The 26239-nt window shown below is 43.9% G+C and overlaps 1 long non-coding RNA gene across 2 annotated transcripts in view; it reads left to right on the top strand.

The window, feature by feature from the left end:
• The window catches only part of LOC134927658 (uncharacterized), a 259513-nt gene that overhangs the window by 153151 nt on the left and 80123 nt on the right, over window positions 1-26239 (top strand). The window contains exons 4-6 of one of the 2 annotated variants that reach the window (XR_010177699.1): window positions 3111-3212; window positions 10684-10785; window positions 22736-22808. This is a non-coding gene — a long non-coding RNA (uncharacterized LOC134927658). The remainder of the gene's footprint in view (window positions 1-3110; window positions 3213-10683; window positions 10786-22735; window positions 22809-26239) is intronic. The other variant, XR_010177700.1, reaches the window with a different exon arrangement.

The following is a 26239-nucleotide window of genomic DNA, read 5'->3' as shown; positions in this document are numbered from 1 at the left end:
TTCTTTGATAGGTGGATTATTTCCGGTCTTAATGGAATGATACACACCGTCAGCTTTTCCAAAGTCGGAGGGATTCTGGCTAAAAGCCACTGAATTCCGTTGGACTAGTTGTAACACTCCTTCCCGCTGTTGGTCTGGGGTATTCGAGTCTCCAATCTGGATCTCCTTCCACCAGGGGCCCTCACTCTCAATGGCAGATAACCCTTCAGTCACTGTTCCTTGACACGCAGTTGGTATACTTTCTCCCATTACATCTTGGAAGTGGACTTGAGACACCTTTGCTACCATGCAATGCCGAAAGAGTCGAACGGGATAGTGTTGAGGATTCAAAATACGGACAGGTACTCTACCTTGCTCCACTTTTGCCAATGTCCTGGCTACTGCAAACGGCTGTTGTCCGTCCGGGTCACAAGATTCTATGAGGGCATCATAGCCTTGTCCGCCAGGGCCAATCCGAACTTTACACCACACTACTTGTTCTGAGTTGGGCTTCAACATCACGGGCCGTCGGTCAGCGATTCGTGACTTTCCAACCTCCCCTCTGTCATTGGCAAATCTTTTTTGACCTTCCAGTAGCCGAATCGTCTGTTGGAGCGTCCTTCGTTCCCGCGGGGCGGCTGTCTGTATTTCCAGGCGCAGAGCTTCGACTAGTTCATCAGGACAATTTCGGAGGATATTCATTCCAAGGATAACTGGAGGTAGAAAGTCATTTGAAACAGTGGTTACTAGACATCCCTGTCTGGCTAAGTTGGCTCGACCAACTGTCATGTCTGCTTCCCAATATCCACGATAAGTAATAGGTTGTCCGTTACTGGCTAATAGATGTAGCCAGGTAGTCGGTGGAGAGACTATTGTTCGCTCATCCCAGTGTTGGAGAAATTCATTAAGTCTGATGGTCGAAACTTGAGATCCTGTATCCAGGAGAGCAGCCATCTCCACGCCATTGATCTGAATCTTCAGGCGAGGACATTCACCGACATACCTGGGCCACCACTCCTGCGAATTCGGACCTATTGATACATCTCCTCCCGAGGGTCGGTCCCCTGCCTCGGGGTCTCCTCGTTTAAAGCCCCATTGGGACAATTTCTCTCAATGTGTCCACTTTGTCTGCAACCTCTACATATAGGCTGTCCCTGAGCATCAAATTGGTCGGTAGAACGTCTGCCAGCTCCCCTTGGTACATCCCATCGAGAGTGATTCCTTGAACTCCGGTCTTGCCGCCATTCCCGACGTCGGCCGACGTTTTGGCCTTGACTCAATTCCTCGAGTTTCTGATCCATCCTAGCTAGGTGCAAGGTAAGTTCCGTAAGTTTAGAATTTAGAGTCCCCATTGGATCCTGACTAGATGGAACTTGTGCCTGTTGGGTGACTGTCTTAGGCGAAGCAACATCGGTTTTTGTGTGTGATTTTATTTCTTTTATGTCTTCCCCTTCCTCTTGCTCAGCTGACACCTCATACTCAGGATCCTCGCAGGAATTTAGTCCAAGAATGTGAAAAATGTCTTCTTTGAACTCAGAAAAGGAACACTTCGGTTGTTGACGTCGCCACATTCTCAGTTGAGCCTGAATGGCTTCCCCTTGTGCTCCTTCAATAAAAAGGTTAATTAATGTCTCCTCAGCCTGCTGTACTTCACGGGGATCCAGAGCTTGAACTGCCCTCATTGCTTCCTGCAACCCCAATGCAAAGTCCCGCAATGTTTCGCCAGCTCGTTGTTTCCTAGCATATAGTCGACTTTTTAAATTGGAAATGGTTTTTAAAGCAAAGATACGCCCCAATTTTTCCAGGATGCCTTCCGCGGTCTCTTTCTCTTCTTTTCCCCATGCCTCTGTCTCCCGCAGTGCAGAACCTTTTAACTGTCCCAACAGTATCTCCACCTTCTGCACTTCACTCAGCGGATATAACCTGAACATGGAACACATTTTTTTTTTGAAGTCTTTAAGCTGACTGGTTCCTTGGGTACGCATGTCTCCAGAATAGGTAGGAAGCCATGAAGCGCCAAAATAATATGGCATCGTAATGGGTGATGTTATGCCTCGGTTCTGCCCTGTTGGAGATTGACCTGGTGACGCAGGCAGCCTCCTCCGCGTAGATGTTGTTGATGCAGGAGTCTGGGGTTCCTGTGATTCCGACATTCTATCCTGTTCGCAGACGCCAAAAATTTATGTAACAATACACTTAAGATGGTAACCGATCTCTTGTCTTGTTCTCTAAACGTTGAGAGAAAACTAATGATAAGGTATGCTAGTCTCTATAAGTCGTACCTTTTCCTCTCTATCGGATCTTCCTCCTCTTCATAAAAATAACGGATCAATCAATGAATTATCACAGAAGAAAACGAACATGTACTTTAATTTCCAATAACAGGACACTCAGATATAATTTTGTTAACATCTAATAATACATAAAAAAAAACAATGGATGACATTGACTACAGTTCTATGGTATCCAGTACATTTCACACTACCATGTAATGGCATCCTAGCATAGACGTACAAAATAAATACAAATTCTTGCTTTATTTAACTGCAGATTAGTGATCCCAGTAGTTCTCGGTTCTAGAGGGAAAAGGGTTAGGATATAAACCACAATTAAGCCCACATATGCTGTGCATCAATACCCTTGCATCGTGTATGATATCAAATAAATTTTATAACCAGCAAGACCTCTCAGTATGTGGAACCGTACTTACTCTATACCTTTTTCTTAATAGTCTATTAACCCTTCAATGTTTATACTGGGCATTAAACTATGGCCATTCCGTTGGTGCACATGGAGTCTTTACGCATTAATGCATTAATGACGAAGTCTAGTGAGTGGAATCCTTGCTTAGGTTGCAGAGTTACTCTGGGATAGCTCCTCCTAATTATTCCTTGTATCCTATCCAACGTGTGTGCGTGCTGAAATCTTCAATTGTTACTGACATGTAACTAAATTTCAGTATCCCGAAGTGTGCAGTAACTATAACATTTATTTAGTTAGTTGACGTAGGGATATCTTCAAATATGTGCAATTATCTGAGTTACTCTGGACGGGATTGGTTATCCTGAAGAACGCCTTAAGAAATTGATGTGAATTGTTTTGTTTTATTTCTTTTCTTTCCTTTCCTGTAGCTTTTTCTTTACAATGTGTAAGGAGGGCTTACTGAATCTACGGCAGCGTGTCAATATAGCCAAGAGAACGGCATCTGATTCCTAATCTGTGCTGTAGCAGAGGTAAGTCTCACTCAAAACAAAGTCTCAATGTTATATTTCAGCTGACTACTGTTGTTTCATCTCACTGGTCATTATTTTCCTTCAATACTGACACCCCATTTGCTTAGGAAAATCCCTCATCTGTCACTCATAGATTAATGCAGGTAAAGCTGTGAGATTAATGCAGGTAAAGCGGTGAGATTAATGCAGGTAAAGCTGTGAGATTAATGCAGGTAAAGCTGTGAGATTAATGCAGGTAAAGCTGTGAGATTAATGCAGGTAAAGCTGTGAGGCGTTGCGGCAATGTCCCTCCAGGTGTGATAGCTCTCATGAGATAAGGTACTATGCCACGAAATCTAGGTTTTTCTTGTTTTACTTTATATTCTTTTCTTTACCAAAGATTTAATAAGGAGAAGTGTCAGACTTTAATAAATCTCTATTAGTGTAATATTCTCCTAATCCACTGCCTCTCTCTCTCTATCACTGTGCCCGCCTCTTGCCTTGTAAGGAGTGTCACTGCACGGCTTTTAGTCCTCCCCTGCCCTGTCACTCACATCTCCACTGTCTCTGATAGCCTGGGCAAGTTGGTCAAACCCTCTTTAATCACCACCCTCCGGATGTTCCCAGGGCGTTTACTCCAATATGTACGCCCAAGTACCTCCTTTATCACAGCTGTCTTCTTCCAGTGTGATCCGTTGCCGGAGACCCGCTGAGCCGCACAAGATCCCTGCAGACCGCGTCAGGTAAGAGTCCGGCTTTCCTCCTTATCAATCACCGCTGAAGCTCCCTGACTCCCGCGGTCTCTGCTCCGTCCTTCGCTCACTACACAGCCGTCCGGACGTCACTTCAGCCCGCTCTGTATCCACACGTTGTGTCTGGGAAGCCGCCGCACCTCCGTGTCCCCGAAGTCACCTCAGCATTACCCATCAGTCTTCTTCGTTCTCCTCTTAAATAGGCTCAGTTTAAGTGCCCGGATCAGTCCCGCCGTTTCTTCCCTTCACGCGCCGACTTGTCTAAGTTCTATAGGTGACCAGAGCTCCCCTACAGTCGGCCAATCAACCAGTCCTGAGGCCACGAGCCCGTCCAAACTCTGGGCTGCCAAGCTGCCCAGCCTGTCCCATTTACCCTCCATGAGGGTGATAAACTGTTTTTATCATAAGTTCTTTGCTCTCTGTGAGAGTAACACAATCTTTAAAACATATTAATTTTACTATAAAACCTTTCACAGTTATATTAACATTTCATTAACTGAGTAAATTAATTTACTACAATAACAGGGTATTACACGTTCCCCCTCTGGAACGATGGGTGTCCCCACACATCCTATAAATTTGTACTTGGATCCATGCATATATATATATTTACAAGCACAGGAAGTACAAGTACATCCCCGAAGGATCTTAATCACGATATCTTAGAGGTAATAGGCCTTTAGTACTTCGTTTCGATCTTCTAGTTGCTGGGATGGATACCCCATCCTCGACTGTACCATCCCCAACACAAGAGAAGTCATTGTATTCAAGAGATTTCTCCTCCATCGTTTCCGGAGCTATAATTCTCATTGAGCTCTGCGGACCGGTACCGCTCATGAACAACAGGAGTTCCATGGGGTCATGTAGTGGAATATCCCCTGGGATTGGCGGGTCAGCTGTCCAACCTAAGTTCTCTTTCGCCCTCGGAACCTCCATTGTACAAGGTTTTAATTGATCCCGGGATACAACTCTGACGGGTTCCTCTTGACCACGACGGATTCGATAGGTGTGGATATGACCGGCTGGAATACTGACCACAACATATGGAACATCCTCCCACATGGCATCAAGTTTACTAGAACGATGATTCTTCTTCAACCAGACCTTGTCACCTTCATGTAAAGGAAGGGGCCGAGCATTGGCGTTATAAGCTCTCCCCTGTCGTTGATGGGCTGCTTCCATCCTCTGTTCTACGATCCGTCTAGCTGTTGCAATTCGTCGATGATGTTCGCGTACCCAATCAACTCGGGGATCAACTGGGTCGATCTCAACAGGGTTCAATTTCAAATCTCTAGGCAACTTGCCTTGCCTGCCAAACATTAGATAATAGGGTGTGAACCCGGTGGAACAATGTTCGGTATTATTATATAAGTAAGTGAGTTCAGGAAGAAGGGCAGGCCATTGGGCACGCTTCTCTGCAGATAGACTTCGGAGCATTCCAATGATGGTCCTATTTGCTCTTTCACATAACCCATTCCCCTGGGGATGGTAGGCCGTTGTCCTTACTTTTAGACATCCATACAGAAAGCAAAGTTCATTGAACAACTGTGATTCAAAGGCTGGGCCTTGGTCGGTCAGGATTCGGTCAGGATACCCATAGGGTCTTACGAAGTGTTTCAAAAAGAGCTCAGCTGTGGTTTTTGCAGTTAAATCTCTTGTAGGAACAACAACAAGGAACTTACTGTAATGATCCGTCATGGTTAGCGCATACTGAAATCCAGTGTTGCTAGAGTCTAATTTAACGTGATCTAGGGCGACGATCTCCAAGGGGCGTTGGCTTTTGATGGAATGCAGGAGGTCTTTTTGGCTGTGAGCCGGATGCCTTTTCAAGTTGCAAGGTACACAGTTGCAGCACCACTTCTTAATATCCTCCCTCATTCCAACCCAGAAGTACCTTTTTCTTAACACTGTCTCGGTTTTCTGAATACCAAAGTGACCGGATTGATCGTGATAGGCCTCAAGCAGAAGGGTAGCCTGACGTTTTGGAACTACCACTTGCGTATTAGGTTGATGTGTGCTGGGATCAAGGCTACTACGGATTATAAGTCCTTTCCTTACCCGGATGCGGTCTCGGTGTCTCAATAGTTTGATCAGTTCTGGGTCAGCCTCAGCCCGCTGTGTCTTATTCAAGGAACGCTTCTGCTGAATAAGGCCCATAAGCTCGCTCAAAACTGGGCTTTCTTGCTGGATTTTTATCCATTCCAATGCAGGTAACGCAGTAGGAGGATTTTCAGGTCGGATAGGGGTTTCCGCCGAACCTGGACCAGATGTCACGACCAATCCTTGGTTTATCGTATGGAACACTGGGGTCTCGGCGTCCTCAGCGTCATCTTTGTTCAATTCAGGAAGATCAGCAACGAGTAAGCGGGATAGAGCGTCGGCATTCCCATTCGCTTTTCCACTCCGGTAAGCAACCGTATATTGAAAGTTGGCCAATCGGGATACCCAACGTTGCTCGAGTGCTCCCAATCGTGTATTGGACAGATGAGCCAACGGATTATTGTTGGTCATAATAATGACTGGAGAAGCAGCCAGGTAGTTCTTAAACTTTTCGGTTATGGCCCAGATAAGAGCGAGTAATTCTAACTTGAAGGTACTATAGTTCTCGCTGTTCCGCTCGGTTTTACGAAGGCCTCTACTGGCATATGCTATCACCCTTTCACGGCCATCCTGCATCTGGGATAGCACAGCTCCTAAGCCACGGTGACTTGCATCTGTATAAACTTGAAAAGGTTTCTCATAATCAGGATAGGCCAGTAGTGGAGCAGTCACCATGGATGTCTTGAGCAGTTCAAAGGCACCTTGCTGATCTTCGCCCCAGAGAATTGAAGACGAACTCCTCCTTTCTTGTCCAGACTTGCCGCGTAATAATTCATGCAATGGAGCTGCCAGTTTAGCAAAACCGGGCACGAACCGCCTGTAATAACCCACGAATCCCAGAAAACTCCGCACCTCCTTTACGGTCTTAGGTATGGGCCACTCTTGGACCGCGCGTATTTTCTCTGGGTCTGGTGTGACACCCTCAGCACTGACAATATGTCCCAAATACTGGACCTCTGGTTTGAGTAGATGACATTTTGCCGGCTTGAGTTTCAGCCCCAATTTGATGAGCTGCTGGAACACTTCCTCTAGATGCCTGAGATGTTCTTCATAACTTCTTGAGAAGATGATAACGTCATCTAAGTAGAGCAGGACCATTTCAAAGTTGTGATGTCCTAAACAGTGCTCCATTACCCGTTGAAAGGTAGCTGGTGCATTACAGAGTCCGAAGGGCATTCTATTAAATTCAAACAACCCCATTGGTGTGGTAAAAGCAGTTTTTTTCCGGTCCTCCGGTGCCATCGGAATTTGCCAATATCCGCTAGTGAGGTCTAGAGTAGAAAAGTAGGCCGCTGTCTTCAAGGCTGTCAATGACTCTTCTATTCTTGGTAGCGGATATGCATCCTTATGTGTCACGGCATTCAGTTTGCGATAATCCACGCAGAACCGGAGACTTCCGTCTTTCTTTTTGACAATAACTAGAGGGGCGGCCCACGGGCTATAACTCTCACGAATGACACCTGCCGCTCTCATGTCGGAAATCATTTTTCGCACTGGTTGGTACATTGCAGGTGGTAGTGGTCTGTGTCTTTCTTTGATAGGTGGATTATTTCCGGTCTTAATGGAATGATACACACCGTCAGCTTTTCCAAAGTCGGAGGGATTCTGGCTAAAAGCCACTGAATTCCGTTGGACTAGTTGTAACACTCCTTCCCGCTGTTGGTCTGGGGTATTCGAGTCTCCAATCTGGATCTCCTTCCACCAGGGGCCCTCACTCTCAATGGCAGATAACCCTTCAGTCACTGTTCCTTGACACGCAGTTGGTATACTTTCTCCCATTACATCTTGGAAGTGGACTTGAGACACCTTTGCTACCATGCAATGCCGAAAGAGTCGAACGGGATAGTGTTGAGGATTCAAAATACGGACAGGTACTCTACCTTGCTCCACTTTTGCCAATGTCCTGGCTACTGCAAACGGCTGTTGTCCGTCCGGGTCACAAGATTCTATGAGGGCATCATAGCCTTGTCCGCCAGGGCCAATCCGAACTTTACACCACACTACTTGTTCTGAGTTGGGCTTCAACATCACGGGCCGTCGGTCAGCGATTCGTGCCTTTCCAACCTCCCCTCTGTCATTGGCAAATCTTTTTTGACCTTCCAGTAGCCGAATCGTCTGTTGGAGCGTCCTTCGTTCCCGCGGGGCGGCTGTCTGCATTTCCAGGCGCAGAGCTTCGACTAGTTCATCAGGACAATTTCGGAGGATATTCATTCCAAGGATAACTGGAGGTAGAAAGTCATTTGAAACAGTGGTTACTAGACATCCCTGTCTGGCTAAGTTGGCTCGACCAACTGTCATGTCTGCTTCCCAATATCCACGATAAGTAATAGGTTGTCCGTTACTGGCTAATAGATGTAGCCAGGTAGTCGGTGGAGAGACTATTGTTCGCTCATCCCAGTGTTGGAGAAATTCATTAAGTCTGATGGTCGAAACTTGAGATCCTGTATCCAGGAGAGCAGCCATCTCCACGCCATTGATCTGAATCTTCAGGCGAGGACATTCACCGACATACCTGGGCCACCACTCCTGCGAATTCGGACCTATTGATACATCTCCTCCCGAGGGTCGGTCCCCTGCCTCGGGGTCTCCTCGTTTAAAGCCCCATTGGGACAATTTCTCTCAATGTGTCCACTTTGTCTGCAACCTCTACATATAGGCTGTCCCTGAGCATCAAATTGGTCGGTAGAACGTCTGCCAGCTCCCCTTGGTACATCCCATCGAGAGTGATTCCTTGAACTCCGGTCTTGCCGCCATTCCCGACGTCGGCCGACGTTTTGGCCTTGACTCAATTCCTCGAGTTTCTGATCCATCCTAGCTAGGTGCAAGGTAAGTTCCGTAAGTTTAGAATTTAGAGTCCCCATTGGATCCTGACTAGATGGAACTTGTGCCTGTTGGGTGACTGTCTTAGGCGAAGCAACATCGGTTTTTGTGTGTGATTTTATTTCTTTTATGTCTTCCCCTTCCTCTTGCTCAGCTGACACCTCATACTCAGGATCCTCACAGGAATTTAGTCCAAGAATGTGAAAAATGTCTTCTTTGAACTCAGAAAAGGAACACTTCGGTTGTTGACGTCGCCACATTCTTAGTTGAGCCTGAATGGCTTCCCCTTGTGCTCCTTCAATAAAAAGGTTAATTAATGTCTCCTCAGCCTGCTGTACTTCACGGGGATCCAGAGCTTGAACTGCCCTCATTGCTTCCTGCAACCCCAATGCAAAGTCCCGCAATGTTTCGCCAGCTCGTTGTTTCCTAGCATATAGTCGACTTTTTAAATTGGAAATGGTTTTTAAAGCAAAGATACGCCCCAATTTTTCCAGGATGCCTTCCGCGGTCTCTTTCTCTTCTTTTCCCCATGCCTCTGTCTCCCGCAGTACAGAACCTTTTAACTGTCCCAACAGTATCTCCACCTTCTGCACTTCACTCAGCGGATATAACCTGAACATGGAACACATTTTTTTTTTGAAGTCTTTAAGCTGACTGGTTCCTTGGGTACGCATGTCTCCAGAATAGGTAGGAAGCCATGAAGCGCCAAAATAATATGGCATCGTAATGGGTGATGTTATGCCTCGGTTCTGCCCTGTTGGAGATTGACCTGGTGACGCAGGCAGCCTCCTCCGCGTAGATGTTGTTGATGCAGGAGTCTGGGGTTCCTGTGATTCCGACATTCTATCCTGTTCGCAGACGCCAAAAATTTATGTAACAATACACTTAAGATGGTAACCGATCTCTTGTCTTGTTCTCTAAACGTTGAGAGAAAACTAATGATAAGGTATGCTAGTCTCTATAAGTCGTACCTTTTCCTCTCTATCGGATCTTCCTCCTCTTCATAAAAATAACGGATCAATCAATGAATTATCACAGAAGAAAACGAACATGTACTTTAATTTCCAATAACAGGACACTCAGATATAATTTTGTTAACATCTAATAATACATAAAAAAAAACAATGGATGACATTGACTACAGTTCTATGGTATCCAGTACATTTCACACTACCATGTAATGGCATCCTAGCATAGACGTACAAAATAAATACAAATTCTTGCTTTATTTAACTGCAGATTAGTGATCCCAGTAGTTCTCGGTTCTAGAGGGAAAAGGGTTAGGATATAAACCACAATTAAGCCCACATATGCTGTGCATCAATACCCTTGCATCGTGTATGATATCAAATAAATTTTATAACCAGCAAGACCTCTCAGTATGTGGAACCGTACTTACTCTATACCTTTTTCTTAATAGTCTATTAACCCTTCAATGTTTATACTGGGCATTAAACTATGGCCATTCCGTTGGTGCACATGGAGTCTTTACGCATTAATGCATTAATGACGAAGTCTAGTGAGTGGAATCCTTGCTTAGGTTGCAGAGTTACTCTGGGATAGCTCCTCCTAATTATTCCTTGTATCCTATCCAACGTGTGTGCGTGCTGAAATCTTCAATTGTTACTGACATGTAACTAAATTTCAGTATCCCGAAGTGTGCAGTAACTATAACATTTATTTAGTTAGTTGACGTAGGGATATCTTCAAATATGTGCAATTATCTGAGTTACTCTGGACGGGATTGGTTATCCTGAAGAACGCCTTAAGAAATTGATGTGAATTGTTTTGTTTTATTTCTTTTCTTTCCTTTCCTGTAGCTTTTTCTTTACAATGTGTAAGGAGGGCTTACTGAATCTACGGCAGCGTGTCAATATAGCCAAGAGAACGGCATCTGATTCCTAATCTGTGCTGTAGCAGAGGTAAATCTCACTCAAAACAAAGTCTCAATGTTATATTTCAGCTGACTACTGTTGTTTCATCTCACTGGTCATTATTTTCCTTCAATACTGACACCCCATTTGCTTAGGAAAATCCCTCATCTGTCACTCATAGATTAATGCAGGTAAAGCTGTGAGATTAATGCAGGTAAAGCGGTGAGATTATAGCAGGTAAAGCTGTGAGATTAATGCAGGTAAAGCTGTGAGATTAATGCAGGTAAAGCTGTGAGGCGTTGCGGCAATGTCCCTCCAGGTGTGATAGCTCTCATGAGATAAGGTACTATGCCACGAAATCTAGGTTTTTCTTGTTTTACTTTATATTCTTTTCTTTACCAAAGATTTAATAAGGAGAAGTGTCAGACTTTAATAAATCTCTATTAGTGTAATATTCTCCTAATCCACTGCCTCTCTCTCTCTATCACTGTGCCCGCCTCTTGCCTTGTAAGGAGTGTCACTGCACGGCTTTTAGTCCTCCCCTGCCCTGTCACTCACATCTCCACTGTCTCTGATAGCCTGGGCAAGTTGGTCAAACCCTCTTTAATCACCACCCTCCGGATGTTCCCAGGGCGTTTACTCCAATATGTACGCCCAAGTACCTCCTTTATCACAGCTGTCTTCTTCCAGTGTGATCCGTTGCCGGAGACCCGCTGAGCCGCACAAGATCCCTGCAGACCGCGTCAGGTAAGAGTCCGGCTTTCCTCCTTATCAATCACCGCTGAAGCTCCCTGACTCCCGCGGTCTCTGCTCCGTCCTTCGCTCACTACACAGCCGTCCGGACGTCACTTCAGCCCGCTCTGTATCCACACGTTGTGTCTGGGAAGCCGCCGCACCTCCGCGTCCCCGAAGTCACCTCAGCATTACCCATCAGTCTTCTTCGTTCTCCTCTTAAATAGGCTCAGTTTAAGTCCCCGGATCAGTCCCGCCGTTTCTTCCCTTCACGCGCCGACTTGTCTAAGTTCTATAGGTGACCAGAGCTCCCCTACAGTCGGCCAATCAACCAGTCCTGAGGCCACGAGCCCGTCCAAACTCTGGGCTGCCAAGCTGCCCAGCCTGTCCCATTTACCCTCCATGAGGGTGATAAACTGTTTTTATCATAAGTTCTTTGCTCTCTGTGAGAGTAACACAATCTTTAAAACATATTAATTTTACTATAAAACCTTTCACAGTTATATTAACATTTCATTAACTGAGTAAATTAATTTACTACAATAACAGGGTATTACACATGTACTATCGGATTTACGTTATTTCATGATCGATCATGTCCCCGAGTCTTTACGAGGGGGTGATCGTGGTAAAGCTTTGTTACTGACTGAAGCCAGGTGGATGTTCAGGTTGAACACCATGGCTCTGCTCGGCTTGAATGAAAAAATTAACTGGAACAGTATTATGTGAATGCTGTTAAGTGTTGTATGGTATATGATGTATCATTCCTAACTAGTGCGGTATTGTTCGTTGTATTTACCTTTATACAGGGGTGTAGCAGGCAGAATCAGATGCTCCGGAGTTTTTATCATGATATTGCTTAAATAAGATTGTGTCCGCAGGCTGATTATCTGTGTTCATAGGACACTGTTATATATATCTTGTGTTCCCCCGGGGTTGATGTATTATGAATTGCTTTAACATGTGTGTCTTTATGTGTTTTGTTTCAGCTGTTGTGCTACTGCGCTGATGGGCGCTGGAAGCCGGGTTTCCATGGCGACCGCTGGGACGGAAAGCAAGCCGGGTTGTCACTATGGCAACGACCGGAAGTATCCGCTCGGAAGTGCGTCATTGAGGCTGGATCCGGACTTCAGGTGCGGCCAGGTGCAGTGAGCGACGCTGATTCATGGGGTATTTCTGAGGGTAAGTGTTTGTATGTCATTTGGCTTGGTGTTGTCTGGAAGAAGGAGCTAGAGCTCCGAAACGTTACACAATAAATGGACCAGCAGTTTTGTCTAATTGAAAACCTGTGAGTGTCGTTTGTACCGACCTTGGAGCACTACATTTAGAGGATTCAGGCACCGGGGGATGCTGCATTAATATATCTAAGTGCCGACTGATTTGGAGGAATATATATATATATATATATATATATATATATATAGTATCCCTTATCCAAAATGCCTGGAACCAGAAGTATTTTGGATATCGTATTTTTCCGTATTTTGGAATAATTGCATTTAATGAGATATCATGGCGATGAGACCCAAGTCTAAGCATAGAATGCATTTATGTTTCATATACACCTTATGCACACAGCCTGATGGTCATTTTAGCCAATATGTGTGTATGTTCACACAATTCATTTATGTTTCATGTAGACCTTATACACACAGTCATTTAATACAATATATTTAATAAGTTTGTGTATTAAACACAGTTTGTGTACACTGGGGGTCATTCCGACCTGATCACATGCTAGGATTTTTCGCTGCGATCAGGTCAGAACTGCGCATGCATATGCACCGCAATGTGCAGGTGCGTCGCACGGGTACAAAGCGGATCGTTGCTGAGCAATGGATTTTACTAAGAATCCATTCGCACAGACGATCGCAAGGAGATTGACAGGAAGAGGGCGTTTGTGGGTGTCAACTGACCGTTTTCTGGGAGTGGTTGGAAAAACGAAGGCGTGTCGAAGCGTTTGCAAGGCGGATGTCTGACGTCAATTCCGGCCCCGGACAGGCTGAAGTGATCGCAAGGGCTGAGTAAGTTCAGAACTACTCAGAAACTGCACAAAATGTTTTTGTACAGCTGGGCTGCACATGCGATCGTACACTTGCAAGGCTAAAATACACTCCCCTATAGGCGGCGACTATCTGTTTGCAGCGCTGCAAAAAATAGCTAGCAAGCGATCAACTCGGAATGACCCCCATTGAGCTATCAGAAAAAGGTTTCACTATTTCACTCTCACTCAAAAAATTCTGTATTTCGGAATATTCCATATTTTTGAATATTTGGATATGGGATACTCAACCTGTGTGTGTGTGTGTGTATGTATGTATGTATGTATGTGTATGTATATATATATATATATATATATATATACTATATTGTAGATTTATTTAAGTCTAGCTGGATATGTAGGGAGATTACAGACAGTGCCGTTTCTAGCAGCAGGCGAGCTGAGCGACTGCATGGGGTGCTGGCCGAGGCACTTGCTGGCTCCTATTCTGCTCCCCCTCCTCCCTCCCATAGTACTCCACTCAGGGGGCAGAGTTTTGTGAAATGATGCGGTTGCGTGGTGATGTCATCATGCAACTGTGTCATTTCGCAAAACTCTGCCCCCGAGTGGAGTACTAAGGGAGGGAGGAGGGGGAGCAGGATAGGAGCCAGCAAGTGCAGCAGGGGGCGCCAGCGAGTATACACCCCTGGCAACGGGCATGACACCCAGAGCCAGAGTATGAAACCCCTGGCAACGAGCATGGAACCCCTGGCAATGAGCATGAAACCTGAAGCATGAAACCTGGCAACGAGCATGTAATTTAAAAGTAATTAGAAGCCTTACTGTAGGGCATAATGTATCACGGGCATTATGGTGTGTGGCATAATATAGTGCAGGGGGCATAATATTGTGCAAGGGACATTACTGTGTGGGGCTTAATATGGTGGAATCTTTTTCCTTCCTGTGGTGGCCGAGGTCTGTTGGTGCACGGTCAAAAACTGGGGTGTAAGGTAGTCTTTTTCCTATGAGGCCATGTCCATATCAGTGAGGCAACGCCCCCTCGCCGGAGGCGCACGCAAAATAGTTTTTGTTTAAAATATATTTATTGAAGAGTTTCAGCATTTTACAAAAGGAAATGACATTGTGAAAAAACATAGCAGGTGTACATGCATACATATAAAGGCAGGTACTATGGAAGAAATCAATCGCTACCATAAGATAAATTTCCAGAAGGCGAAAGTGTCAAACATCATTAATAATGGGAGATGACATATACCATGAAATTTTGCACATTAACAAAACACAGTGAGCCATGAAACTGAGTAAAGTGTGACGTGTGACAATTAAAGAAAGCAAGTCGTCACTACATCAGACTAGCCAATATAATACAAGTCAAAATCAAACAAACACAAGTCAAAAACAGTAAAGAGAAGAGAAGTGAGGGAGGAGGGATAGGGAGGGAAGGGGGGATATTCTGACATCAAGTATTTGTTTGAATGGACAACTCCGAAATATCGAATTGGGTAAAAAGGACTGAGTAATAATAAAGAACATCTAGCATCGGGCCAGTAGACATGCATGGCCCAAGGTAGGCGAGAAGCTGCTATAGCGTAGGGGAACGCTACAATCATAAAACATTGACAGCGTGCATATTAATAGGGTACATCAGAAGTGGGAAAGAGTCCTCATGTGAACATACAGTCGTTTCAATTTGCAATTGCTGTGAATAAGGTCTAGTAGGAATGTATGGTCCCCATTTTCTAAAAAAAACTTCGGATCCCCTTCTTGTGCATTTGGTAAAGTTGAAAACCGATCAAAGTATACGTTTTTAATTAGTAAACCATGTACCTTAGAGAGGGTGGGAGAAGATTTGGAGGACCATGACTGTAAGATAACCTTTTTGGCAACTTTCACAAAAATTGTTAAAAACGGGAGTAAAGGTCGGTGTGACTGGGAATCTGCCAATTATCAAAATTTGAAAACAGAAGGGGAGCAGGGTCCAGGAGAACTCTGAGGGAGAAGGATACATTTATAAATACAAGTATTTTGTTCCAGAAACGTTGTACATATCTACACGACCAGAAATTATGAAACAGAGTAGCTGATGAGTGCGAATATTTCAAACATAATCCAGATTCATCAAGCACATAGAAGCTTCTTTGTTTTTGAGAAATGTAAGCCCTGTAAGTGGATTTGAATTGGACCTCCTGCAATGCAGTTGATCTAATCATTCTCATTATCTTATCAAAATATTTAAATAGTGTGTTATCCAATGGTAAGGTACAGTAGGCATATCTTTCTGCCACATTAGGGTGATTGATTGCGACGTACCCAATGTCTGAGATTCTATAAGCAAACTATATAGATTCCTAGTCTTAAAAGAGGACCTGTATAAACAATTAAACAAAGGTGACATAGGATCTGAGATTATTGAGTCAGCTCTCGATGGAGATAATGAGTTAACATAATGTCTGATCTGCAGGTAGGTGAAGAAGTATTGATGGGAGAGATCATAAGTGTCCTTCAAAATCTGAAGAGACAGTATCAGACCTCCCGGGTCAAATACTTGTGTCACTTTTCTGAGACCATTATGTTGAAGTCTATATAGAAAAGAGTTCTCTAAGCTAGGTGTGAACATAGGGTTGCAACACATGGGTAACCAGGCCGAATAGGTCGGGTCTCGATGGAGGGATTTATTTACTGCCCACCATGGGGCAGATGTATTAAGCCCGGAGAAGTGATACAGCAGTGATAACTGCAAGGTGATAACGCACCAGCCAGTCAGCTGCTAAATGTCAATTTACATATTAGAGCTGATTGGCTGGGGCGTTATCACCTTGCACTTATCACTTCTCTATCACTTCTCCGGGCTTAATACATCTGCCCCCATGTGTCATAGGTATCTTTGAGAAAAGTATGGTGGTAAAGGTTTGCTGGAAGGTGGGATTTAGGGGGGTGTAATAGTGCACTCGGCACGTAGGGATCAAATAAGGCGCAATCAAGATCATACATTGTAAAAACACTACTTTCCATGAACAAATCCATAATATATCGGAAGAGGAGTGCTCGGGAATATTTTAAGAGATCTGGAAAACCCAATCCACCCTCACATCTGGGTAGTTGGAGTCTAATCTTCGAAATTCTAGTTTTTTTAGTTTGCCAGATAAACTTCCTAAATAATTTTGTGGCTTCATTAATACTCGAAAGGGAAAGAGTAATGGGCAACATTTGCATTATGTAGGTGAGTTTTGGTAATATCATGGACCTAATGACCTCCACTCTACCCAGAAGAGAAAGAGGCAGGTTTTGCCAATTATCCAGTGATTTAGCTAAGGCAAGTAGCATCGGTGTGTAATGAAGTTTCTGCAAAAGTGAAGCCGTGTGAGGAACATTAATACCTAGATATTTTAAATGTGTTGGCATTATTTTGAAAGCGTCCAATTGGTCTCTCGGCGGCAGAGAAAGGGGAGGGCCTTTGAGGATCAACATTTCGGATTTGTTAACGTTGATTTTATACCCTGGGAACATACTGTTTTATGATATCAAACGCTATAGGAATGAAGTGACTAGGGTTAGATAAAAACAGTAACATATCGTCTGCGAATAAAGCAAGACGGAGATCAATATTCCCAATTTGAATACCCTGATATAAGGGAGTGCCTCAAAGCAATAGCCAAGCGCTTTAAGGCCACGGCAAATAGGAGGGGCGAAAGTGGGCAACCCTGCCTGGTACCTCTCAGTATGGGGAAGCCATCTGAAAGCACAGTGCATATTATTTGAGAAAAAGGGGCAGTATACAACGTGCGGAGGAATGAGATGAATTGCACAGAGAATCCAAAGCGTGTCAAGGAATCATATAAGTGGACCACCATGTCAAATGCTTTCTCCGCATCCAAAGAAAGTATGGCCCTTGGCGTGTTTGACATGGTACGCCGGGAGTCCTCTACTACTGCAAGGACCCTACGTATGTTTGCAACTGGGTTCCTACCCATGATGAAACCCTTCTGATCCCGGTGTATCACTGTGGGTAAAATCAGTTTCAAACGGTCAGCTAAAATTTTTGTCAAGAGTTTATAATCTAAATTAATGTAAGAAGGGAAATAGGGCACTAGGAACCAGGATCAGACAGGTCCCTCCCCGGTTTGGGTAGTACACACAGTACTGCAGCATTGAAATATGTTGGCATCTTTCTGGAGGAAAGTATGGCATATTAAAGACCTTCATGAGTATCTGTGAAATTTTTCTGGAGAGTACCCTATAATAGATGCAAAACCGTCCAGGCAGGTAGCCTTGCCCGCTTTGAGGCTTGAGATTGCTCTCGTGACTTCATGCTCTTTAATGGGGGCAGTTAAAGAGTTACTGTGGTCAGCAGATATCTGTGGGATGGGTAGACGAGCCCAAAAGGCAGAGGTATCGCATAAGGGGGGGGGATATAATGCTGTATAGTAGGTAGTAAGTATAGATGCAGTTTGTGCGTTAGAGGCGGACAGAGAGCCCTCAGGATTCTTTAATGGATGAGTGGTGCCCGGGGGACATTGGCCTCTCAATAAGTTAGATAATAATTTACTAGATTTGTTCCCAAACCTATGAAACTGATATTCCCTGTGAAATGTATTGGATGCCTCCATTTTGGAAAAAAGCTCATCAAATAAAGTCTTAGCTACGCTGTAAGATCGTTTATTAGTACGAGTGGGGTCTGCCTTATAGAGATGAAAAGCATCCGTTAACTTACTCTGGGCCTGTATATATTCTTGAAGAAATTTGTTCTTAGAGGAAGCAGTAAGCAATATAATATGGCCTTGAATAGTGGCTTTGGAGGATTGCCAATAGAGCAATGGGTCGTCCGTACAAAAAGCAGCATTATGGTGGTGAAAATCCTCCCAAGCAGTATTGATAGATTGTCTAAGTGTCGGGGAACTGGCTACAGTAGAGGGGCAACGCCAAGATATGACTTGCCTTTTTTCTTGTGCTATATACAATTCCAGGCAGACCACAGCGTGGTCCGAAAGGGAGATTGGTTAAATTTCAACTTTGGGTATATAGGGAAAAAGGGAGTGCAAAGCTAAAATATAGTCAATACGGGACACAGTGCCTTGTGCCGCTGAGAGCAAGTGAACTCTCTATCAATTGGGTGTAACACCCTCCAAATATCCAAGAGGTGTAATTGCTTTACCAACGCTGGGACTCCAAATTTGGGAGGTTTTCCACCTCGTTCTCTAAGAATTTGTTTATCAAGTTGAGCTGAGGAGATGAGATTAAAATCTCCACACATGATTATCGGCAAATGAGTGTGAGGAGTCAGCCGACTCAGCAAAGATTGGAAAAAGCTCCTATCATAAATATTGGGTGCATAAACATTACAGTATACAAATTGTTTCTCAGTCAAAACATGACAAAGGACATATCGGCCATTGGGGTCAACAGTAATATTCTGTATAACAATAGGTAAGTGTTGCCGTGCCAAAATGATTACCCCACGAGCTTTCAATGAGAATGACACCGAAGCCAGAACCTTCCACCGCAGCATGTTGAGTTTCTGATCCTCAGCAGGAATTAAATGAGATTCCTGTAGGAAAGCCAGGTCTATATGCAATTTGGAAAGATACATAATAATTTTCTTGCATTTTTTGGGGGAATTTATCCCATCCACATTCCAGCTACCAATCTTAATCATTGACATCTATGATAAGTAACAGTAGACATAGCATGCATATCCATCTTACTCAATCCATCACCAGTAAGGTCACAGTAGTAGTAATCCTGGTTGTCAGAATGTATACCTGTCGGGAGTGGAGGAGAGGACACACAAGGGAGAAAAGGGGGGCACACACAGAAAAATACAAAGAGTAACATGAAAATTAAAGAAAAGAGATAGAAAAATGAGCAACGAGCTCTCATATCCATTGTATACCGACTTCTCTGGATCAATAGATAAAGGTAGGTATCAAAACAGAACATGTAAAGCCCATAGGCTGTAGCCTGTGAACGGTATGGCTACAAATTCGGCAAACATCCAGTGCACATCCAAGAGATGGATGGGAATGTTCCTGATTACAAAGAACATGGCTGGTGAAGAACAGTATATGCCGTCAATAAATGGAGAAGCAACATAGGAAAGTGACCATAATACTAGTCAACGAGGAAATAGCAAAGCAGTGGTGTGGGAGTTCCAAAATAAACAATCAGCACAATTTAGATACCATGAGTGCAAACAAACAGGATATATAAATCACTCGAAGGGGGATTCATCAGCTGATTCCTCACGTAAAAAGGCCTCTGCTTCTGGAGCAGATGTAAAGTCCTTAAAGGAACCACAACGAAACAGGCGTAAACGGCAGGATACAGAAGGGCAAACTTTTGATTAGACTGTACCAGTTTGGAGAATATCAGGGAGAAGGCTTTGCGTGCCTTAGACAACTCAGCCGAGTAATCTTGAAATCTGAGTACCTTGTGACCCTGCCAGGAGATATTCCTATGTTTGCGAGACGCCAACCATAACGCTTCTTTGTGTAGATAATTCAGCGCTCTAAAGATAACTGCACATGGTCTGTTTCCCTCTTCGGTGCGAGCAGGGCCTATCCTATGTGCACGTTCAACGATGAGATTCGCACAGGAGTCCTGGACATTCAATAGTGTAGGTAAGGTAGTACTGATGAAATCATAAAGTTCTTGCCCTTTAAGGGATTCTGGCAATCCTATGATGCGAAGATTGTTTGCATGGCTCTATTTTCCAGGTAGTCAATCTTGTTTTGTATGTGGTAAATAGATTTAGTGTGACGTGCAACAGTGATTTTCATAGCAGCCACATTAGCAAATGTCTCTCCCAGTTTATGCTCTGAGTCTAGGACTCACTGAGTGAGTTGAGAGAGCTGCCTGTTGATGTCCTCTGTGCTTTCAGTAAAGGACTTATGGTGAGGGTACTGGGGAAGAGATCCATTGCAAGTCTGTGGATGAGCCTGCAGGCAGGAGGTCCCGCTGATCAGCATCCAGAGCCATCTTGGATTCCACCCTGCGCTGCTCCTCCTGCTTCTTGTGCTTTCCTGAAGGCACCTGTGGCAGCAAAAACTTGTCCATACAGCGGACAAAGTATAAGGCACACTGGGGGGAGCCAGGAGAGCCAATTTGGAGGCTAAAAAGTCTTGTAAATGGTAAGATGCAGGCGGATTGAAGAAGAGATCACTCTCTCAGCTGCCTCACATACAGCAGCTGGAACAGGAAGTCAGTAGTTTATTTATGTATATGGGGGGCGCACTTCAGAATGTCTGTTGGGGGGGGGCACATTTTTTTACTGTTTGCACTGGGAGCCAAATTTTCTAGAAACAGCCCTCATTACAGATATGGCATGTGGTAATCAGGACATAGCATACTGAGCCTGTTTTTTATTTTGTTTTTATCCAGGAATCTTGTATGTTTAGTGACATATTACAAACTAGTTAGTGTAGATCAGTGGTTACCAAAATCAGCCCTCAAAGCACCCTAAGAGTCCAGGTTTTAAGGATAGTCATGGTTTGAGAACAGATGGCTAAATGAAATTGACTGAATTACTCATTAAGTCACCTGTGCTCTAGCATGGATATCCTTAAAACCTGATTATGCAGGTGCAGCTGCATTACAGCTGGTGCAAAACACAGCTACCAGGCTGTTAACTAACCAGCCCCGTTCTAGCCACATAACACCCATTCTCTACTCCCTTCACTGGTTGCCTGTAAGATGGCGAATCCTCTTCAAGATTGGCATACTGAGTTTCAAAGCACTACATGACCAGGGCCCAAGGTACCTGAAGCAGCTTTTGAATCGATACTGCCCCACTCGATTACTGCGATCTATAGATGAAGGACTTTTAGCAGTACCTAGAATCTCCCGTAATTCATCTGGGGGTTGAGCTTTTAGTCATGTGGCTCTGACTCTATGGAACTCACTTCCCCGCACAGTTCGAGAGGCCCCCACTCTAGAATCCTTCAAAACAGACTCAAGACTTTCCTGTTTACTCAAGCATTTCCTTAATGTCCCTTTAGTATCTCCATGCCCTCTGTATTTTATGAAAAGCTTTTCTGTACTTTGTTGTTTCTGAACTATATTATGTTCATTCGATCTGTCAAGCGCCTTGAGTCCTATTGGTGAAAAAGCGCTATATAAATAAAATTATTATTATAATAATAATTATTATTATTATAAAAGGATATTTTCAGCAGAGTGCCTTTCTATTGAGAATCGTTGGGAGAAATTTTCATATGAACTTTATATTTTATGGACATTTTCTGAAGGTGGAGTGTTAAACGGACTCAGCACCACATACTTATTTTATATAATTCTTTGAGATGTTGCGCTGATTGAAGCCAATCTCTGAATTTGTTTTGGAGTCCCCTGATATGCATTTACAGTACTTGCAGAGATGCAATACACCTACATTTTTAGATGTAGAAACTTTTTAAGTTCTTTGATGCGCAATCTGGGTTTTTTTGGTTTGTTTTTTAATACTTTTGCTACATAGTTATTCATTTTTGACTACTGGCCAATGCTATTTTTGTCATGTTTACTTATGTGTCGCATAAAAACTTTTTTATTTAAATATGATTTTTTTCTAGAGCACCATCTGGTAGTTATAATAACAGTAAAAATAGACAAATGGTTTGAATAAAATAGGGTAAAATACTTGTTTTTGCAAAGCCAAGAAATAGAACCAACATTTTAGCATCCAAAAAATATGTATGGAGCATTGGGTGATACAGAAGGGTTAATCTGGTCATCTGGATACAGTTCTCCTTATGTTTAATTTTTGTTGAATTGGGATATTAACACATTAATACCACTTTTACTTATGAAAGATGATACTGTACTTCAACCAAATAATGTGATAGACTGGGTTTAAGGATGTGAGCAGTCATTATAGGTCATTAAATTGAATATTTCCAAATCTTCAGATCTTATTATTTATTCCCTTTTATACTAGATTGTACTTTAAACCTGCTTTAGCAGATCCTTGAGTCAATTATTAAGCTCTCTAAATTCAGTTAAGTTTCTCCTTATCCATTTTTCTCTCCTTATGTTCTGACGACAATGTGAAAAATAGATTAAAGCAGTCTTTATTAAAAGGAACATTGTCCTTTTCTTTCTCCATACAGATTTATTTATTCCTAAACATTTTAAAATATTTAATATCCTTTGATATTGTTAATGGTAGACCCCTGATTGTCTGCAATTAAAGGATTATATTTATTATTATTATTATTATTATTTTATTTTTGGAAAAAAATTAATTTTTTTTTTTTACATTTTTATTGACAGGAAAATTGTAAACAGAGAGCAAGTCACACATCTTCAAGACATATATCAGATAAAGTCAGGCTACAGACAAAAAGTATGTTCGGGGGGTTACCATTGATTGGTAAAAATACAATAACATAGATATGGCTTTTGAGTAAGAATGGAGACAATAGGGGGCGGAGCTTGGTGCAGCATGGAGTAGGTGCATAGCTTGCAAGTTCCTGCACAAAATCCTGCATTTATCCGTTCCTGCCTGATGCTGCCCGTCTAAAAAACACTCTCACACCAGCCCCGAGTGTTTGTGAGTCTCCTGGCATGCTACTTGTCACCGCGGATCCGTGCTGCCGCCGTGGGACGGTGAAATACTGCCTGTGGTGTCCCGACACTGGTCCCGGTGGCCATCTTAACGGCGTGGTGCGGGACGTCTGTTCCACACTCTACCTTGTGCTCCCTAGCCACTTGCCTCAGCCCTCCGGCTGCGGCGCCTGAAATACCGCCGGCTGCCCCCTCCGCTCCTTCCTCTCCTGTTGCTGGAGCTCCGTGTGACACTGGGGGCCGGCGCTGCTCTCCGTCCGCCTGCCACGAGGTGTCTCTGGAGGAAAGCCTTTTCCTCTGCTGGGAGACACTGCACAGCCTGCACCCTTCGTTCTGCTCCCCTTCTGTTTGTACCTCGCCTCTCACTGTGGGAAGTGTGCCTGGATCTGCCAGCCGAGTGATCCCGGATCTGCTTCCACGGCTCACTGTGACTACACTACAACTGCCTGCTGTGACCCTGTGCAGGAAGGTACTCTGTTATTTTACCCTGCTTTACACCCCTGCTGTTTGGGACTGTGCACCTACCTGGGATCATAGTCAAAGGCTGCATAGGGCATAGTGTACTGGCTTATACATATGCTATATTAACTTATCTGGCCCTCCTGCTTGATACACATAGAGGCTGTGTTCATTTACTAATATTTACACCGGAGATACGTCTGTTCATCTTCACTGACGGGTGCTATTGCTACTCCTCCATACTTGTTATCTCACCCGAATCTACCCGCATCCTGCACTAGGGGGGTAATTCTGAGTTGATCGCAGCAGGAAATTTTTTAGCAGTTGGGCAAAACCATGTGCACTGCAGGGGAGGCAGATATAACATGTGCAGAGAGAGATAGATGTGGGTGTGGTGAGTTAAATCTGCAATCTAAATTGCAGTGTAAATATAAAGCAGCCAGTATTTACCCTGCACAGAAACAAATTAACCCACCCAAATCTATCTCTCTCTGCAAATTATATATATCTGCCCCCCCCCCCCCCTGCAGTGCACATGGTTTTGCCCAACTGCTAAAAAATTTCCTGCTGTGATCAACTTGGAATTACCCCCTAGGTCTGTGCCCTGTATTGGATACTACAATGGGGAAAACAGGTGCAGCTGCAAAGTTGCAGAAATATGCAAGGGAATCCTCTTCTTCCCAATCTACCCCCTCTACAACCCGCAACCCTCCTTCACCGCACTCCGAGAGTGTTGATTTAGCCCTGACGACTCGACGCACTCTACTCAGAAAATAATACAGGCTATTGCTGCCTCGGAGCAACGTGTCTCCGATAAAATTTAGCGTGTTCAGATAGATGTCTCTTTCCTTCGCCAGGATCTCCAAAAGTAAAGGTATGTGACAACTGCGCTGAATGTGGCTAAAAGCTGCTCAGTTTAAAAATGCTGCTATTAGGAACGTGTAACGAGCGCTAACAATTCTAAATTAAAATGTGTATTGCCATGAGTAATTTGTGTGTAAAAAGTGTCACCTGTGGAAAAAAAAGTTTTTGGGTTATTTAGACAGTATGTTTACAACTCCTTTATGGAGTAAGTGGTTTGAGCTCAGTCCGTACCAATTCACAGTTTGTATTGTGAATATGCTAACTGTCCCTACCTCCTAGTCAGTCCCGTGCACAAGAAAATGTTGTAGTCCTTCAATTTCACTCCGCTGCATCCAATCCAACGGTAAAGGATCGTGGCTTGTTATCGGGTCGCGGCTCGATGACGTCACACTGTGGCTAGGCATCGGGAAGTTCGGGCCGGAAAGACGATGGTCTGTAGCTCTATGCCTCCGGGAACATCACCGGAGAAATTCTTTGAAGACTGGCTGATTAAGATATTTACACGTGATGTCTTTAGCATGCAATTCGCAGTAGAAAGGGTGCATCATCTTCCTTCACGTCCTCCTCCACCCGGTGCTACTGCTCGGACGTTTATTGCCCGTCTTCTTCATTTTAAAGATAGAGACACTATACTCCGTCTGGCTCGACTCCAAGGCCCGTTGCTGTTTGACAACCACACGATCTCAGTCTTCCCGGACTTTGCCCTCGAAGTTCAGAAATCCCGTGCCCAGTTTTCTCTTGTCAAGCGTAAACGTATGGATCAGAATATCCAAAACTCAATGTTGTTTCCTGCTCGTCTGAGGGTTATATTCAACGATACCACGCACTACTTTTCTAGCCCGAAAGATGTGGAGACCTGGTTGGAGTGAAGACCTCCGGCTCCTGAATGAACTCGTATTGGTCATATGTTATTGGCGTGTGGTAACTATTTCAACATGAACCCTAAGGTTGCTAATGTCTTTGCCTTTATGGGCTGATGTTTGACATTTATCTGTTTGTTTTTTCCCTTGTTTTTCCTATATAGCATCAGGCTGCTACTTTTGTTAAGTTCTATGTGCGGGAGTTCCTTGCTGTAGATAGCTCTCACAGTTTTCCCAATTGGTTCACTTCGAACCAATTTAGTTTAATTTTAGTTTCTTGTTAGGGATCAGGTATGCCACTAGGTTGTTTGCTGACCATACAGGGTGGGTGTGGGTTGGGATGTTTATTTGTTGTTGGGGTTTTTCTTCTGTACAACAGGTCATTTTGTTAAACCGCTGTGGAACTGCTCGGTTTTTCAGGTGTCACATTTGGAGGGTGCTCGGCCTCGGCCTCCCGGTGTTACTCAGGCTTTCTATGCCAGAGAGTATAGCTCTGTTATAATCTGGTTTGCTGTGCTTCAAATTTCACATACTCTGCCTTTTTTATTTTCCATGATTTCTCTCCTTGTGTCCATGCACTGTGGTCTACGGTATGGGTTCCAACACTGACTCTATGGGGAGGGACACGATTAGATTGTTGGGATGGAATGTCCGTGGTTTAAACAACAAAATGAAACGCTCTCTTGTTCTGAAGCAACTTCAAAAATATCAAGCTGACATAGTATGCCTATCTGAAACTCACCTATGTGGTAGTAAGGTCATGGCCATTAAGAGACCCTGGGTGGGATGGGCTTATCACTCAACTTTCTCTTCCGGCGCCAGAGGGGTGTCGGTTCTGGTTAAGAAGTCTGTACATTTTCATTTGAAGGATAGTAGGGTGGACCCTCATGGTCGCTGTTTTTTTACGGGCTGTTATACATCACACACTGTATCATATCTTGGCTATATACATCCCCCCTCCCTACAACAGTGAAGTTTTGGGTAAAGCTGCTGACTTTATTGCTCAATCCCCTGACACACCGGTTAT

Source organism: Pseudophryne corroboree, chromosome 5 (genome assembly GCF_028390025.1).
Source record: "Pseudophryne corroboree isolate aPseCor3 chromosome 5, aPseCor3.hap2, whole genome shotgun sequence".
NCBI lineage: Eukaryota > Metazoa > Chordata > Amphibia > Anura > Myobatrachidae > Pseudophryne > Pseudophryne corroboree.
This window is presented reverse-complemented; position numbering and strand designations above follow the sequence as displayed.